Source organism: Drosophila pseudoobscura, chromosome 2 (genome assembly GCF_009870125.1).
Source record: "Drosophila pseudoobscura strain MV-25-SWS-2005 chromosome 2, UCI_Dpse_MV25, whole genome shotgun sequence".
Taxonomy (NCBI): Eukaryota; Metazoa; Arthropoda; class Insecta; order Diptera; family Drosophilidae; genus Drosophila; species Drosophila pseudoobscura.
In genome coordinates this window covers 26,249,778-26,266,839 of record NC_046679.1, presented here as the reverse complement: position 1 = coordinate 26,266,839, position 17,062 = coordinate 26,249,778, and the positions used below count along the sequence as shown (strand labels likewise).

General features: G+C 45.1%; 1 protein-coding gene across 2 annotated transcripts in view; it reads right to left on the bottom strand.

Annotated features, from left to right (window-relative positions):
- The window catches only part of LOC4802799 (trophoblast glycoprotein), a 44,128-nt gene that overhangs the window by 9,654 nt on the left and 17,412 nt on the right, over positions 1 to 17,062 (bottom strand). Inside the window, exon 1 of one of the 2 annotated variants that reach the window (XM_033385937.1) lies at positions 6,508 to 6,564. The exons of the other annotated variant lie outside the window; for it this stretch is intronic. The gene's annotated coding sequence lies outside the window, so the exon portion shown is untranslated. Of the gene's footprint in view, positions 1 to 6,507; positions 6,565 to 17,062 lie in introns of those variants that run through there. 2 annotated transcript variants of the gene reach the window in all.

The following is a 17,062-nucleotide window of genomic DNA, read 5'->3' as shown; positions in this document are numbered from 1 at the left end:
AATATCAAATAGACGGCAAGACTGGGTTCCTCTCTGCCCAGTTTTTCTCTCTCTGCCCACCTCTTCAGCAGCCACTTGTCAACTGTTGTCGTTGCTTCTTTGTTGTCGTCTGCCTCTTGCTGCCCTCCTGCCGGCAGTCTGGTCCGTCTCTCATTCCTTCTCTTCTTGTTGTTCTTTATCTTCCGCCACTTGTCCTCCATCCATTTATCTGCTAGAGCAGAAGGCAAACAGCAAACAGCTAACAGCTAACGGTAAACGGAGGATAACACGGCAGGTGAGGGCGAAAGGAAGAGGGGCAGCAGAGCCTTGTACTAGCTTTTGTCTCTCTCTCTGTCGGGTGTCCTCCTCGCATCCTCGTGTCCGCATGCATGGCACAATCCAATTATCATACGGCCCGCCCTTTGCTTGGGTGCCCTCTGACCTCTGCCCTCTGCTCTCGGCATGCCATGGCGCTCGACGGACGACCGACTCCTCTAATTGGAAACAAACAGCTTGGGTCCTTGCCCCCCCCCCCCCCCCCCTCTCCTTCTCAGATTCTTCCTGCCCTTTTCGCAAAAGAACAAGTCAAAAGGCCAAATGCCAAGGTGTATTATTATAGGGTGAGCCATAAGAATATTCTCAAATTTTTATTGCCACTCTACCTTTCTCTCCCTCTCTCCACCTCTGCGTAAGATGCCTTACCTTGCATAAAATATACTTTGGAAATAACTAAAGAACAGAAGTAGAAGGAGATAAAAACAGTTCACATTTTTTTAGAAATTTGTGTAGATTTACATTTTTACAACGCTTTTCCTCTGCTGCCGCTCTAACGCTTTCACTCTCGGTTTTTCTGCTCCTCCTCTCGACCTCTTTTGCCTCTTTTCTAATGCAAAATTCTCTTCTTTGTCCATTCTTTGTCCCTTATCAACTACCAACTCCCTCCCTCCCTCTTACACCCCTTTCGAAGGAGGGCTTCTGTAGCTTTTGGGGCCTTTGCGTTTATTTAAAATTCATTCGCTTTTTTTTTTGTGGGTTACAGGGTTAGCCGCTAAAATAACGGAACCCACATCCTGTCAACGATGAAATCGCCCAAAAATATTCAATTGGGGGAAGTCACACAGACCCCCCGGCACCCCCTACACCCACTACACCCCATATACACTCTCCAACAAAAACAGTTTATAAATTTCAGGGCGAAAGTTGATCTGCATCAAAAAAGCAGAGAGGGGCAGAGCAAGAGACAAAGAACGCGTTGAAAAGTTTCCATTAAAAGGGACATACACTGTCGAGAGAGGGGGCGAGAGTGGACAGGGGGGGCCACAGTTCAAGCGTTGCGACACAGAGATTCAATGAAGCAGGGACAGAGAGAGAGCGGGGAGCAGAGAGCGGAGTGGAGGAGCTTTTGTGCCCTGAAGCTTTATTCGCGGTTTTTGTTTACGCTGAAAGTGTTTTACAAATTGGGGATTGATCCGAAAAGTGGAAAGCGAAACGAGAAAAGTGGAAAAGTGAAAACAAAGCAAATACCGAAAAGAACAACTTTTGTTTTTCGCCAAGAGCAAAGTTAATGAAACGCAGAGAGCAAAGGGGGGGAGGGATAATCTGTAGAGTAAATATTAGAAAGAAGGAGCAAGTATGTAAGCACAGAAGTGTTTTATTGAATGTCGCTACATAATAGGATTAAGAGTACTCGCTCTCGGAAGCAAGGAAAGAGAGAGGCGTAAGAAGTAGACCTCACTGCAGGCAGCGGCAGAGACGCAGAGCAGAGCAGAAGCAGAGCACAGGCAGATCGGACAAAGTCTCTCAACGTCAAGCGCTGCCGCACTGCAGCAGAGCACTAGCAAAGCAAAAGCAGACCTGCATCGGAGCCAAGCAGCGCTGCAGCAGAAGCGCAGAGATCTTTCCAACAGATAAGCATCACAAGAGAGAGCACCTCATCTGTCACAAGACAGGGAGAGCGGCACAGAGACAAACAGACAGTAGCCATAACAAACGGTAATTGAAATGACTGCAAAATAGCCAAGGCTTAAGCTCTACAACAAATACAACAACAAGCACAGAAAAGGCACAGAAACAGAAAATCACATAAAACCAAAGCGAGTGAAAGAAGAGAAACATTTCAAAGTCATTTGGTAGTGGCAGGGCAGATGAAGGGCAGTTAGCAGAGCTCAGGGGAGTGGGGAAGAGAGCAATGGTAATGGGCAATGCTCGTAGACGAATAGATGAAAGGCAAAAGAGAGGAGCAAGTGAGAAGTGTTTATTGCAAAACAAAGCAGCAGCAGCAGCAGCTCCCACCGAAGAATAGCAACAGCGAAAACAATGAGTGAAAGGGAAGGGGGGGGGGGGGGGGAACAAACGGTGTAAAATGCATATTCTAAGCAGAGAGCGGGCGAGAGCGAGAGGGAGAGGGAGAGTAGGAGAGTAGTACAAGGATGCCCGTTCAAGGTGTTCAAGTGGCGATACAGAACTCATTGAATGCCTGACCCGTTTGCTTGCACTTTAAATCTACTCGTGTATAACCGTTTCATAATCGATTCCAAAGCGACGAATATTCTATGAAATACGATTTGTAGCAAGATAATAATTAGTAAGGCATTCAATTAGTATTTAAAAAAGCATACAGCGCGCGTTGGTATTTACCGCACCATCGATACACTCGGCGGAAAATACCAATAGTGAGATATCGGATAAGAAACATCGATAATAAAGTAAAATGGCGATCGTGAGAGACAGACGCGCAGCTAATAAAAAGAGTTATATTGTGTGTTTTTATACATAGGCAGTTCACCCACACACCGATATTGGTCACTACAATTCCCAGGTTAGACGGCCTACAGGTTCAATATTAGCTCAAAAGCTGATCGAAAGTTAAACAAAACTCAAACCAGAACTTAAACAAATATTTTTCAGATGTAACCATTAAACTGGTGCAAGAGTCCTGCCATCTCTTTTCGTATTAAAGGGTATACATACCCATCAAAATGGAATGCAAAATGAGCTGCAAGAGAACCACAAACAAGATGCAAATATCTTTACTCTGTAGTCTTTTCTCCTCTCTCTCTCTCTCTCTCTCTCTCTGTCGCACTATGATTGCCTTTTGCCTTCGGGGCCTTTCTTGTTCCTCCCACCATCACCATCCCCATCCCCCTTCATCGTCATGGAAGAAACCCTCTGGACTCGTTAAGTTTTTGACAGGCCAACTAATTTCAGAGTGAAAAGAAGAGAAAAGTGGCCGGCGGACAGGGTTTCTTAGTGGGAAAGCGGAACGCGAAGTGACAGGCAGGACCTCGTCCTTCCCCTCTGGCCACACGACAACTCTGGGCCAATCAATCTTTTGGCCCGGCGTCCAGAGTCGAGTCGGGAGTCGAGAGTCGAGTCCTTGGCAGGCAGTTCAAGTCTTTGGCCAAATACCGTTTCCCGCTCCATCTCCATTCATTTGGGCAGTTGCTCTCTCTCTGGGCGACCCTTCTCTGTGCATTCTCCGGCGCTTTCCCTCTTGAAGGGGGTTTTCCCTCGGTGGCCTCCTAACGACTATTGCAAATATGTTGCAATTTTCCTCCAGTTCTGGGCTTCTCCCGTCCTGTTGCTTTCCCCACATCTCTCGTCCTTTTCGGTCATTCCTCCCCTTTTTGACAAGGACATGGCAGGTCCTGTGCCTCCGAGGGACCTCCGAAATATTTTGAAACTGCAGGAGGGCCTTCTGCTCCTCCTATTCCGTTCTCTCCTGCCACCAAAGATTGATCACAGTTGGCCCACAGTTTTTGTAGCCTTTTCGTGCAATATTTATTTCCGGTCCGTCCCGTGGCATCACCCCGCTTCCCGCTTCCCGCTTCCCGCTGCATCACTGATAAACCCATTTTCCATTTTCCATGCCCTTTTCCACGCCTTCCGCTGTCGTTTAATATGAAAAATTGCGCGCAAATATTTGCAAGAGCTTCCGCCAGAGAGGAGGACGCGGAAGGAAAGGAAAGAACTGCAGTATGTGTGGTGTCAAAGGGCATGCCCCATGCCCCACCCTCTATGATGCCTGCCTCTCTTCCTCTAATTGTAAGAATTTGTCAGTTCGGTTCCTGGGGTCAGATATTAATCGTTTTGGCCCCAAAAGAAAGACCAGACCCAACTTGTTCCCTTCCGAGAGAGAGAGAAAGAAATAGATGAAATTGAGACGGAAAATGTGGACAATGGAGCAGAAATTATGGGGAAACTGTAAAACTTTAGGATATTTAGAGAGATGCCTACAGGCATCGTGGGGCGGCAAAGGAGCACACGAATAGGATGGAATCCTTATACTCATTGAGAGTAATATACGAGGCTAATATACGAGGATATCTACATGGTAGATATAGGAAATATTTGAAAATATATACAGGTATTTACTTGATTTGTGGATGTGTATCCCCTCTTCATATGCCATCCATTCTTTTGCAGTTCTCAGAAGGAACGACACTCCGTATAGGTTCAAATATCACTCAATGAACGAGTGGAATTAAGTTAAGATATATATTTAGCAAATTCAAAGCCTTACGGATCTCGCAATTTACTCAGAAATCTCTTTACTTATTGCATTGCCTGCTTCTCATTCCACAGCAAAACCCAATCTCATTACAGGGGGCAGCAATCATTATCCTTGCAGCAGCTGTTCAAAGGACCCTACTTAACGACTGTGCCACGTCAAAGGAATCGCAGCCAGAGAGGGGGAGAGGCACACAGAGCGAAAGAGAAGATTGCCGGGGAAACGGAGACTGCTCTAAAGAGGATTAACCAGAGCGAAGTTTACCATTATTTGAATGCACTTAACGCGAAAGGACCCCGGACAACGGTCCGACACAGAAGCCCAACCTCCAATTTTCCATTTTCCATTTTCCAGTTGTTAACTTTGGCTTCATTTGGCTGGTGGTTTAAATACTGTACGCGGTTCCCCTTTTTCTCCTTCTCCTTCTCTCCTCCTCTCTGGCAGGGGGGGGGGGCTCCTCTCGAGGCAGAGAATCCATAAAAACTAACAGTAATGCCTTCATTTGGTGCTCCTCCAACAACAGGGAAAGTTGGCAAAGAGTGGAGAAAGGGGCGCCAGAGAGGAGCTGAGAGAGTAAGCCAAGAGCAGGGGGGGAGAGGAGTCGCAAAAACGGCGGCCCAAGCCGAGGCTAAGGCGAAAATCTTTTTAGCAAAACTTTTAATGCTTTTTCTTTGCCATTTTTTTAGTAGCTCCTTCATCCTCTCCCTCTCTCTCTCTCTCTCTCGATTTTAAGGCATAACTTGAGACTGGAGAGGGGGATAAAGAGAGCAAAGAGAGGGGGGCTAAAAGAACGCATAAGAAAAGCGCGTGCACGTGGTAAAGTCCCTGGAAAATTGCCCTCAGAGACCGAGACGACGACCATCATCATCATTTCATTCATGAATGATGGGAATTTTTGAGACCCGTTGCATATGCGACAAGTTTTTCTTTTCTGGATAGTAACGGGGTTGCCAGGGGTGGCAGGGGAAGTGGTAAGAACGGATTGCATACCCCCCCAAAAAAAAAGAAGAAATGAAAATTGAAAATTGCTTGAATTGCATTTCGTTTCGTCTCTCGTTTTGATGGGTTTTTCCTTAAACGAGAGAAAGTGAAGGGAAGAAGGGGGAAGTGGAATGTGGAGAGAGATGTAAGGAGCAAGGGGAAAAGGGGAAAAGGGGGGGGACTGTGTGGATAGAGAAGGTTAAGATGTCAGGCTTCGTTAGACAAACATCTGCTGCTGTTGCTACTGCTGCTCTTTCTCTTGCTCCCTCTCCAAGGACTATTCCCCCCCCCCCCATTTCCCTCTGGGAGCTCTCCTTCTTCTTCCTGCAGCGTATGGGAAATTGTAAGAGTTTCTTTGAGAAACTTCTGCCTCGACCATCATTTACCGGAGGCCCAAAACTGCCATGCAGTTCCATCTTGTGTTATGACAACTCTTTCCTCCTCTACCCCCTCTTTAATTCTCCTTTCTTAACTTCTTCTTTACTTCTACTTCCACCTCTCGTTAGCCCTTGAAGTGGATTTTCAATTAATTCAATCATTGAGCGCCTGAGACTTTGTCTTGAGTAAAAAGACTTTTCACACATTTGATTTCCAGCGGAATCCTCAGAGGAGCATGGAGAAAAGGAGAAGGGGAAGGGGAAGCAGCCAGAGAGAGTTCTAATGAGACCCCCAAAAAAACTCGTGCAATTTTGGGAAATTTCTCTCAGGTAGAAACAAGGATAAAAAGGGGAAGAGAGAGAGAGGGAGACATTTCCTCGAGATTCTCATTTTAATGAGCAACAACTATTCTCATTCTTATTGTCTTCTCCTTCTCCTTCCCTTGCCCCTCCCTCCCGCGACAAAAACTTCTCTAATTGAAATTTCGAATGCGAATGCCGCCGTGGCATCCGCAAACACTGCAAATGACTTTCCAGTTTTGCGGCTTTTCCTATGGTTTTCCTTTGGGGTTTCCCTTCGAGTTTCGGGTTTTCTCTTTTTGTTTTATCTGCTCTAATTTTAACTGTATTTTCCCTAGCGGATTTAAGCTGAAAACTTACATCAAAATAAACTATTTTTTCGTTTTGTTTCGTTTATTTCTTCTGCGTTGATTTTTGCTGTCACTTAGGGACTCGGCGAAAGTTCTGAAAGGAAACGAAAAGTTATTGAAGGATTTTATAGAAGAATAAGCCAAAGAGCTATTAGATCTAGTAGATGCTTTGTTTAAGGATAATAAGTAAGTAAATTTATGTCCCAAAGAGCTCCCAAAAATCCACAGAAAACTCTTTTCCAGAGGCCCTTTAATTACACTTTTTTCAAACTTTCTGTTGTTATATTTTAATGCCAACACCCCCCTCTAACCCTGGTCGAAATCCTCTCTCTCTCTCTCTCTCTCTGTCTAAGACATTTCCCCACACTTCATTCGCTTGATAGTAAACCTCCGGGCAATGGGCAATGGGCAATCCCTTCAACTGCAGCTTTGGTCAGCATTCAGAGGAGGACAAAGGGGAGCAACAAATGGCATCTTTGTCATCCCCTTGGTGTCCCGCTCCATTGGCCTCCCGTGTGCCACATGACGTATGCGCAATGTGACAGCCAGCAGTTGGCTAAGGACTTAATTTAAAGCGGCTTTCGCCAGCAGAGATTTACCCTCAACGCGCACTCTCTGCCAGCTTCCAGCCTCCGCCTGGCGAAGCTTCAGAGATTGAGGTCTCGAAACAACAACAGAAACGATGATGGTACTTTTGATACCCCTCAAGGAAAAGGACGAATTTGCAAGGAGTGCATTTATTGAGTTTTCGTTGGAATGTTCTTGAAAAGCAGCTGATTTTCGATTAAAAATGGATAAATATATTAAAAGCTGATACATTAAACATTTATCGCATTCTTTTGCATCGACATTAGATCGAAATATTGTAAACGTGTCCTGCAAAAGGTGTCCTCAAAAGCATTATACCCTGCCCTGCAACAGGCAACAGACTCGTACTTACGAAATATATTTAAAAACTGCCAAAATCTAAAGGCAGACAGATGCCAAGCCTCCAAGCCGTCACTCCCTCAGTCAGTGGGCAGTCCTCCTGATCCCCCTGATCCTTCTGTCTGCATTTAATTAAAACTCCCAAAAGGACACACAGACAGGGAGGCAGGCAGGGAGGCAGGCCAGAAGGACAGTCCGGACAGCACCGGACATCTGGACAATTAGTGTGAGCCATGAATTATGAGTTTTTGGCTTTTATTTTCGGTTTATTTTTCCCACTTTCCTGTCCTTTTTATGTCTCTTTTTTGTTGGGGTTAAGTAAATTATGGTCAGAGTTTTTGGGGGCTCATAAAATCAGTTTGAACAATAGCCCCAGACAGGGGTCAGAGGGGGCTGCAAAGAGGTTAAGGCCAACAAAATATAGAGCCAACTATTATTACGGTGGACAGGGGAGCAGAGGAGAAGCAGAGACACAGAGACACAGACAGAAATACAGAACTTTTGTGCTTTATTTTCGTTTCCGGTTGCACACTCACACACACACACACGCAAAAGCGGCATATAAGTAGCATATGGTAAAAAGGACGGAAAGAGGCAGAAGAGCAGCCTGCAAGTCCCTGAGTCTGACTCTGAGCATATGGATAATGGCAAAACGTGCCGAAAGCCAAAAAGTTCTACGGAACAGAAAGACAATGGCGGTGTCTGTGGCGAAAGACGGCGGGGGCAGTCGAAGGCAGTTGCATCTCCTTTATACTTGTGAGGGGGCGTGGTCGCTCCCTACAGTTGTACAGTCGCTCGTTTATTCTGACTTTCAATTTGAATGCTGTGTTGCGCTCCCGGAGGCGCCCAGTCCGGTCTATGAGAGAAGTTTTGTGGCCATTTGTGTATGTGTGTATGTGGTAGAAATACAAGGTATATTTCATAGGCGTATGATAGTTACAAAAAGCGAACCCGAAAAACAAAGTTCTTTGTAGTTACCATTTGATCATTTGAATTCTGAATGATTTTCAATCGATATTTCCATCAATAAATCGATTTTTACAACACTTGTCGATGGTCTTTGGATCGATATTGTGAGAGTGAAATGGGATGGAACTTTTTACTTTTCCGAACACGTCTTTATTCCACTCATCCGCCATTTTGTAATGAACGAGCGTCGATCTACATACTTTTAATGTGCCCGTATCTTCGGTATTTTTCTGGGGTGGCCGTACATTTATGGATTCTTAATCTAAGCTAGGGATGCCGCATTGGCTGATATAGGTTGTAATGGGGCTGCCGTACTGAGTGATAGGGGTTATCCCACCACAATATTATTACGAAAAATGAGTTAAATTTAGTTTCAATATCGATTAATAGGTAATTTATGAATGATTTCAATACATAATCGATATATCCAATTCTTGTAGCCCAAAGTCCGCTTTCCTTTTAAGGTACGCACTTTACATTGACAGATGGTAATAAAGTCCTTTGCCAAGGGGCATTGCATACAAAACCATAATGCACTTGGATTGTTTACGCAAATATTTGCAGAATTCAAAGGGGCAACGAGAGGAGAGGAAGAGAGAGAGAGAGAGAGAAGGGTGTGCAAGGAAGGGAACCCCCCTCTCCACTGTGTTTCCCAAAAACAAGCAAACAGTTTGTTATCCAATCGTCTCACCCTCTGCTGCTGTTTGTCCATCTTGTTAACCTTCCTCTGGGCCCTAGTTATCCCCTATTCCTGAGATAAAAACCCAACTTAACTTCACTCAAGCGACGACTCCTTTGGCCCCCGAAATCCCTCATAAACAGACGGGACTCTCTTGCACGGCAGCAATTCCAGTGCATCTCGGAGGACAAGTCGAGAATTGCTTTGGCCCCTGAAAATATTGTGGGTCACTCCTCCTCCCCCCTCCTTCTTTGTTTGCTCCCCCTTTTCGTCATTCTCCTCCTGTGTTTTGTTTTCGTTATATTTATGCACATTTTTCCATTGGATTTTCATTTTATGTGACAGCAGAGGCAACTATGAAATGGAAAATGCAAAAAGTTTACCATTTGCCATTCGATTCTGCATTCTCTTCTTCTCTCTCCAGAGATTGTACACTTGACAGGTCGTTTGGGGGCCAGGATATACTCGTACTCGTGCTGGTATGAACAAAGGATAACAGACAGAGTGCAAATTCGACATAAACATATTATCCATTAGCCATTTTCCCCATTTTCCCCCATTTTGTGTGCAAATTAATTTACATTTTTTGTTTTCTTGAGTTAGAATTTTTAAAAGAAATATAAATTTTGTTAAATGTTTTCTGTATAACAGTTTCAGTGTACATATAACAGTTTTGGGAGTGTTGAAGATCGAGGGTAGAGCAAAAGGTAGGCTATGGAGTCTATATATAACTGTTTTAAGCACAGTCTCTAGCCGTATAACAGTTTGTGCTTCAATTATGATTTTGGAGCATAAATTACGGTCTACCCAATAGAATAGTACGTACTCCTCGTCTCAGATCCCAAAAGTGGCAACTTTTATTTAATTTTCCATCTGCAGAAAAACATATTCAAACTTTCCATCAAATCCGCCTCTCTGCCTCCACCACAAAAGAAGCTTACTTTCCCCAAAGAAAACTCCTGTGAAAAACAAAACGCATTTCCTACTAATACGAATAATTCCATGCCGAGGGTTCCCACTGGACGAGTGTCAAAATCAGGACGAATCAGGGCCCCCCTCTTCCTCCCTGGAGGGAAACATGGGGAGGCGATGTCAAGGCAGAGACAACAATGGACAGATGATAGCTGCAGCCGACATCTGTACAACTAACAGAGTGAGTGAGAGAGTGAGAGAGAGAGAGAGGGACGGCGAGACAGGGACAGGGAGACTGACGTACAGACAACGTGTTCCATCAGCCCCAAACACAACAAAAGCCAGCAAAAATACCTCGTTCAGAGGATGGGGAAGACACACAAGTTGATGGGGGGTCCTTTGGGGGGGGGGGGGGGGGGGTTAGCCTATCTTTTCTATCAAAAGACTGAATCCGAAAGGCCCCCTCCTTCTGCAGGACGAAAGAAACAAGAAGCTTAGCCTTCTTATGGACATTTTCAGACAAAAAAAAAGCTCTAGAGATGGCAAATATCCTTCAACTGTTTCATGCAGATGTTGGCAGAGTGTTATATGCATTATACAGTGACTAGAGTCCAGGAAATGCATCTAGATAGGTGATACACAGCTATGCAGCTAATATTTGTTGAGTTTTCTCGTGATTTTGTTGCATTCATTTCATGATATAAAACTAAATCTTGCCAACTTTTGCCAACTCATCCTAAAAATCTCTCTTTCGCTGCCTTCCTCCTCTTTGTGGGTTTCCCTATGGGAAGCTGCGATTCAATTAAGTCCTCATCCAGCGTCATTATCCAGTATTTAGCAGATCCCTGCTCGACAGCCGCCATTCAACCTTCTCCTCCCTTGTCAGGGCCCCCTTTCCTCCTTCCCCCAGCCACTCACTTGTCGAACATGATAAATTTTGTGGCGGGGGGGCGGGAGTAAAGGATTTCGTTGAATGTTATTGCATTTTTAGCACCTCCTTGAACCGACCCACTCCACTCCCCTCGCCTCCATCCAACCACTAATCCCCTATTCCTTTACACTCCTTCCTTGCCCCTCCCCATCCCTCCCTCCCTCCCCTTCCCTCGCAGTTTGCGTTAATTTTGCGCCAGCTGTCAAATGTCAAAATGTCAAGTGAAACAAAATTTTCGCATCATGAGAAATGCATGTCGCTGGCGAGAATTTCACAGAAAGTCTACATGGAGCAGAGCAGGGTACAGAGAGGGGGCGGGGGCTACGCGACAGTTCCCCCCCCCTTTTTGGTGGTGGTGGGGCTACCAACGAAGTGGCTGACTACTGGATGGAATAGTTATCGCGTTACCCCGCCCACCACACTCTGAGCCATCCCTAGTTGCAGTTCCTCATCAAGTGGTGGTTGAGGAGGGGCAGGGGGAGGCTGTGGCAGATGTGGCAGCAGATGGAGCAACGGGACACAGAGCCAGAGAGCCATGAGCGGCACTAGCACCATCAACATCATGATAATGCCCATTATTAGCAGTGGCAAAGCACATTTGCATGCATTTTAGAATTTGTATATTCCGACCAAGCGGAGGAGGACCCAGGAGGAGGAGCCACCCGCCTCCAATCGCCATCGCCATCGTCCGCCAGTCAGCCACTCATTACACTAGACTGCACAAAAACGGGATCTACTCGTATGTAAAAGGTATGGCAATTTATTTGGAATTTGGAATCGGGTTTCCTTGATTCTATTGAAGGAAAAAGTGGTTTATGTTCAACAAAAATCTATTACTCGTACTCCAAGATACGATATCGCCCCCCTGCTATCTTTCGCTGGTCCTCATTCTGGTTGTCTAGTGTTCCCTGTAGAGGTGGGGGAGACGCCACTGCGTGTCAGTGGCGCGTTGTGCATCTGAGAGGCAGAGATGCGGCACCAGACAGACAGATAGACGGAGACCCACGCCAACAGGCGACAGCCCGGATCTGCTTTCCGATTTATGCTCACATTTTAAGCAATTACACGGCCAGGAGGCTCCCATTTTCATGGGGATGGCAGGGATTCCACTGGCACTTTTGTAACCACATTTTCACTTCCATATCCGTTTCGATAACTATTTTCGGGGTGGCGTTAATTGAATCAGGGACCTCCCCCTATACCCCCCTATACCCAAGGGTTAAGTGATGATAAAAGATCGGGCATCCACGGTGGTTGTGAGTGGATGGTGTGCCTGTCATCTGACACTTGCAGTGGCGACAGACCCAGACCCAGACCCAGACCCAGGGCCAAATCAATGCAAATGGGAATGGGATCTGCCTCTGGCATCTGCCTGTATCGCTGCTGTCGAAAGCATTTCAATTTGTGGATCTGCTGTAATTAAATTCCATCAGCAGCCGACGCGTCGGCCCCCAAGGTAGTGGAAGGTAATGTCCTTAATGGAACCGAAGCTCCATGAAATTGCCTATCAAACGAGGGCCTAATGCTCTTAGGGCCCGAACCGAAATCTCGGCTAAGTGAAGTTCGGATTTAAATGGATTTTCCGTACAGCAAACGTCCGGCTAATTGAAGTTACTTAATATTCTACGTACATACATATCTATAGATAGAGGAATGTTTTCATACATAAGTTCATGACCTGGACCCTGCCTGACCTCTGCGTCTCTCATTACTTTCGCATCAATCAATCAATTGAAAAGTCAATGAGGGAAATGGAAAATCGCTTGGTTCGTTCGTCAAAAATGGAAAGCAATGGCAAATGTCAACAGCGACAGCGCCAGCGCCAGGGACAAAGGGCCCAAATGTCGAAAGCAGTTGGCAAAAAGCAATAACAACGAGGGGGGAACGTTGTGAGTGGCGGCTGCGACCGCAACTCTACATTTATACCCGTTACTTGGTCAGTGTGGCTCTCCTCCGGCAGATGGCGCTGATAAGGTATTATTGTATAATTATTTTTGATTTTTATTGTATAATAATTATGGGGTCGAAAAGGATACCTTCTGGACGTTACACAAGTCGTATCGGGTATAAAATGTAAAATTAATAAAGTTCTCGAGCCTCGAAAGGACAAGGGTGCAGAGTGGTTGGAGGGGGGGAGGAAAAACCTCAAACAATAACCAAAGAAACGAATGAAAGAAAAGAGGAGAACCACGTAAGGGAGAACTTTGAATGCTCTATTTTTTGGTATTCTTAAATCAGTATTTTTAAGTACTCTAAACTTTGTAGGTATTTTTGTATTTATCGAGTAGTTTCTGGTATTATAAAGTTGAAGAAGGACTATCTGTATTATCTAGTATTTTTTTGAGTTTACTAACAGCAGGGATGATAATAATACCACTATTATTTACTACTCTTTTACTAAGAGCTCAGTCCTTCCTTCCGCATCAAAATGTTAACTGAATTCCGAAGCTTAATTAATATCTTATGTCTTTTGTCGCAATGCCCTTTTTCTTTCGTTGCTGTTCTTTCGCTTTCTTTCTGTTTTCTTTTTGTATTTTCCTTTGCCGGTAACTTTTCTGCCGCTGTCTCTGTCTCTGATATATTGATGAGGTCTGAGGCCTGAGGAGTATTCCAGTGGTGGGATTGGTGCTGATGCTGAGCCTGGTGGCCCGCTGGCTGGTGGCTGGTGGCTGGGGGCTGCTTGAAGAATAATCAACGGCGAAGCACTCATTGAGAAATGCAGCGCGACATTTCCGCTGTTTCATGGATGTTGCCCTGAAGGTGTCGTACACGTTTACCATATCCCCCACACCCCTCCCCCCTCTGGGCTCATGCTCATCTCCTCTCCTCTGCGTTCTCTCTCTCTCTCTCTTGTTGTGCCTCTGGGCGGCGTGTCGTGTGCGTGATTTATGTCACACGAAATGCAAATACATGAGTAAACATGCATGCCGCCACAGACGATGCTACAGATATACGACTATATAAACATGCATACATATCTACAGACTTATACATATGCATATACGAGGTATGTACATATATTTATGTCGTGTGGTGTGGTGTGGGAATATTGTAGTTATGGAAATGGGAATGGAATTTGTAGAAGGAGAATGGGAATGGGAATGGGAATGAGAGCAGGAGAGAGTTTCAGTTGCTTCTCCGTGTCCGGCCACAACATTTTCACGTTCTTCAAATAAACTGCACACGAGTGGAGTGTAGGATTAGGGGGGAGGGGGGTGGGGAGGGAGGTAGAAGATTGTCGCACATTTTGACAGTTGGCAGAACATTCTTTCTAATAAATTTATGCGGCATGCGTGTTATGTTTCCGTTATGCTGTCCTGTGTGTGTTAAGGATGCGACACGAATTCAGTTAGTTTTAAACGGGGATGTGTGCGGTGTTTGGTATGCAAATCTCATTTAAATTGCCAGTTGCAAGTAAATTGTTGTTTCAACAGAGTTTTTTGAACTGGAATTGGGCTGTCACTCGGACAATTGTGTAGCGACAGCCACTGTTATATTGCACGCAATCAACTGTTATACGCATAGGAACACACGCCACATAAATGGTTGCAATTAATCCGTCCATACCTCGGCTACTGCCACATTCTCTGACTGCAATTTCAATCTCTGTCCCCACCCCCCCCCCCCCCCCCCCCATCCCCCCCACAAGTCACGCCACAAGCCAGATACCGCACCACCACCACCGTTTCCAGAGCATCATCCATTTAATATAAACTTCTCCCATGGCGAATTCCTGGAGCAACAATTCGATAACAACCCACACATTGGATTGTGGTTTACGATTGAATTTTTTCAGAAATATCCTCATTAATTGAATTGAAACCGTTAATTATCCGCAATATACGCATTACATGCACGGAAGGAATGTAGTCATAATAATATTAAATATTTGTATTCACATTTCAAAGTGGGGGCGGCCTTCAATCAGCTGAAAGTTACATAAAACGCAATAAGAATAGGGCGTATAACAGTGGGCATAAAGTGTTATATGCCGCTAATGGGCCACCCGACACCAAGCACAAGCTGGGAATAAAATATTTGGCGTTTAATTCATTTTTAATGATTTAACAAATGACCGACTGACTCATTCATTCATTCTCATTACGTATATGCAACACTTGCACCTGTACCCTGCCACTCCCTCTCTCTCTCTCTCTCGCGCGCTCTATCTTCCATCTTCTTCTACCTCTGGCACTCATGCCTCACTGGCCCACAATTTGGTTCAATAATTTTTCCAAGCTCAGAGCAACGACAATTTTCACTGAGCTGAACGACGAGTCGGTGGATTTTTTATACCGTGTGGAGAGAGAGGGTATAATGGTTTTGTTCAGAGGTTTGCAAGGCAAAGAAGCAAGCATCGGAAAATCCCATACAGGATAAAGGTTTCTTCATCAGAACTAGGCTTTCTTAGGAAATATCGATCGAAAAATACAAAATTTAATTGAAATCACCATAAAAACACCGCGCTAGAGGGGTATCAAAGCATCGACACCCCGAGCAGAAGGCCTTCGGTGCCTTCTTGTTTGCCAACTGATAACAATCTATGCAGTAGCTATCTCTGTCACTCTCACTCTCTCTTTCGTTCGTGCTCATCTGTGCGGCTAGTGAATGCAGGAGAAGTGGGCGGGCGGTCCGGCAGCAGAGGTAGAAATAACCAAACACAAGACAAACACAAAGTCACAGACAGAGCAGAGGCAGAGACACAGACAGAGACAGTGGAAAAAAAGCTGAGGTGGTCCCACACTCACACAGACACACACCCATACAGAGGTGCATACACAAAGTAAACTGCGTCGCAGTTGCAGCGCTGCTGCTACTACTGCTGCTGTTGCTGCTGCTGCTGCTGCTGCTGGTTCTGTTGCTTTATGTAGAGAGGAACGACAGAGAGCGCATAAAGCAAATCGTGTCAATGACATTTGGTGACATACGTGTGGGCCAGAGGGAGATGCCAGATGCGAGACGACGAAGACGACGACGACGACGCATCAGGAGCTGCAGCGATAGCGATGCTCGCGAAGAATAGAAAAGAAATAAAGAGATGCCCGATGCAAGAAATTGCTTTACGGCAACAACAACAAAAACAGCAGCAGCAGCATAACCGGTTCTTATCGTTTAGAGCAAGGTAAATTGTATGAAAGGTATGGCAGCAATAAGTATACGCACTCACTAAGCTGAAGGAAGGCCGCTCCTCTTGGACTGCCGTACCTTCTTTTAACCCTGGTCCCTAACCATTTAAGTGGGCGTATGATAGGGCCCCTGTCACCGTCACCCAGATAAAAGCACAGAAGGGAGAAGTACAAAAGGGAGGGGGACCAGAGGTTGGAGTTGGGGAAGCAGAAGAGGGACAGAAGATGGGGAATATGGGAAAAGGAAAAAGGGAACACAAGAGTGGGCAGAGTGGGGAAAGCCCAAAGAACATAATTTACGGTTAGCTATGCTTTGTGGTTGCTATAAATAGAAATACTTTTGGGGTCATTATGTTGCTATTGTTGTTTCTCCTTCGTCTCGGGGATGTTGCTGGCGCTGATGCTGATTCGATTTTGAGGTTAGTTGAACATACAAAACACCCACACAAAGAGAGAGAGAGAGAGAGAGAGAGAGAGGTAGCGGTTTAAAGAGATCAAGTGGATTCAGAGAGGAAAAACTTTTGATTTTGGATTCTGCGTTGACAAATCTAATGATATGGCTGATAAATTTAGATATAAAATGGGAGTATGGTGGAATGGCAGAGGCAGGAGAGTGCCGAATGGAAAGAGGCTACACTGGGGATGGTGCCGTGGGACGAATGAGTGTGGGAGTAGGTAGAGTAAGAAGAGAAACGAGGGAGTGGGTGTAAAAAGGTGGGGATGGAGAGGTTAGGTTGTTGCCTGAAAGTATTGTTGTATCGTACACCTCTAGAGGGAAAATATTTCGAAATCTTTATAGAACTTCCACTAATTCGAATCTATTTTCTATTATCATTTTTGGGATTAGAAAAAAACAAACATCATTAAAGAAACCCATAAAAAGATTAAGCAAAGTATACACTAAAGAATCGATTAAAGAATTATTTGAAAATCGTTATTTCCTGTCGTTAATTCCAGTTAATTTAATCGTTAACCAGCCTGTTATGTTTATCCATTCTGTATAACATATGACGTCTGTGAC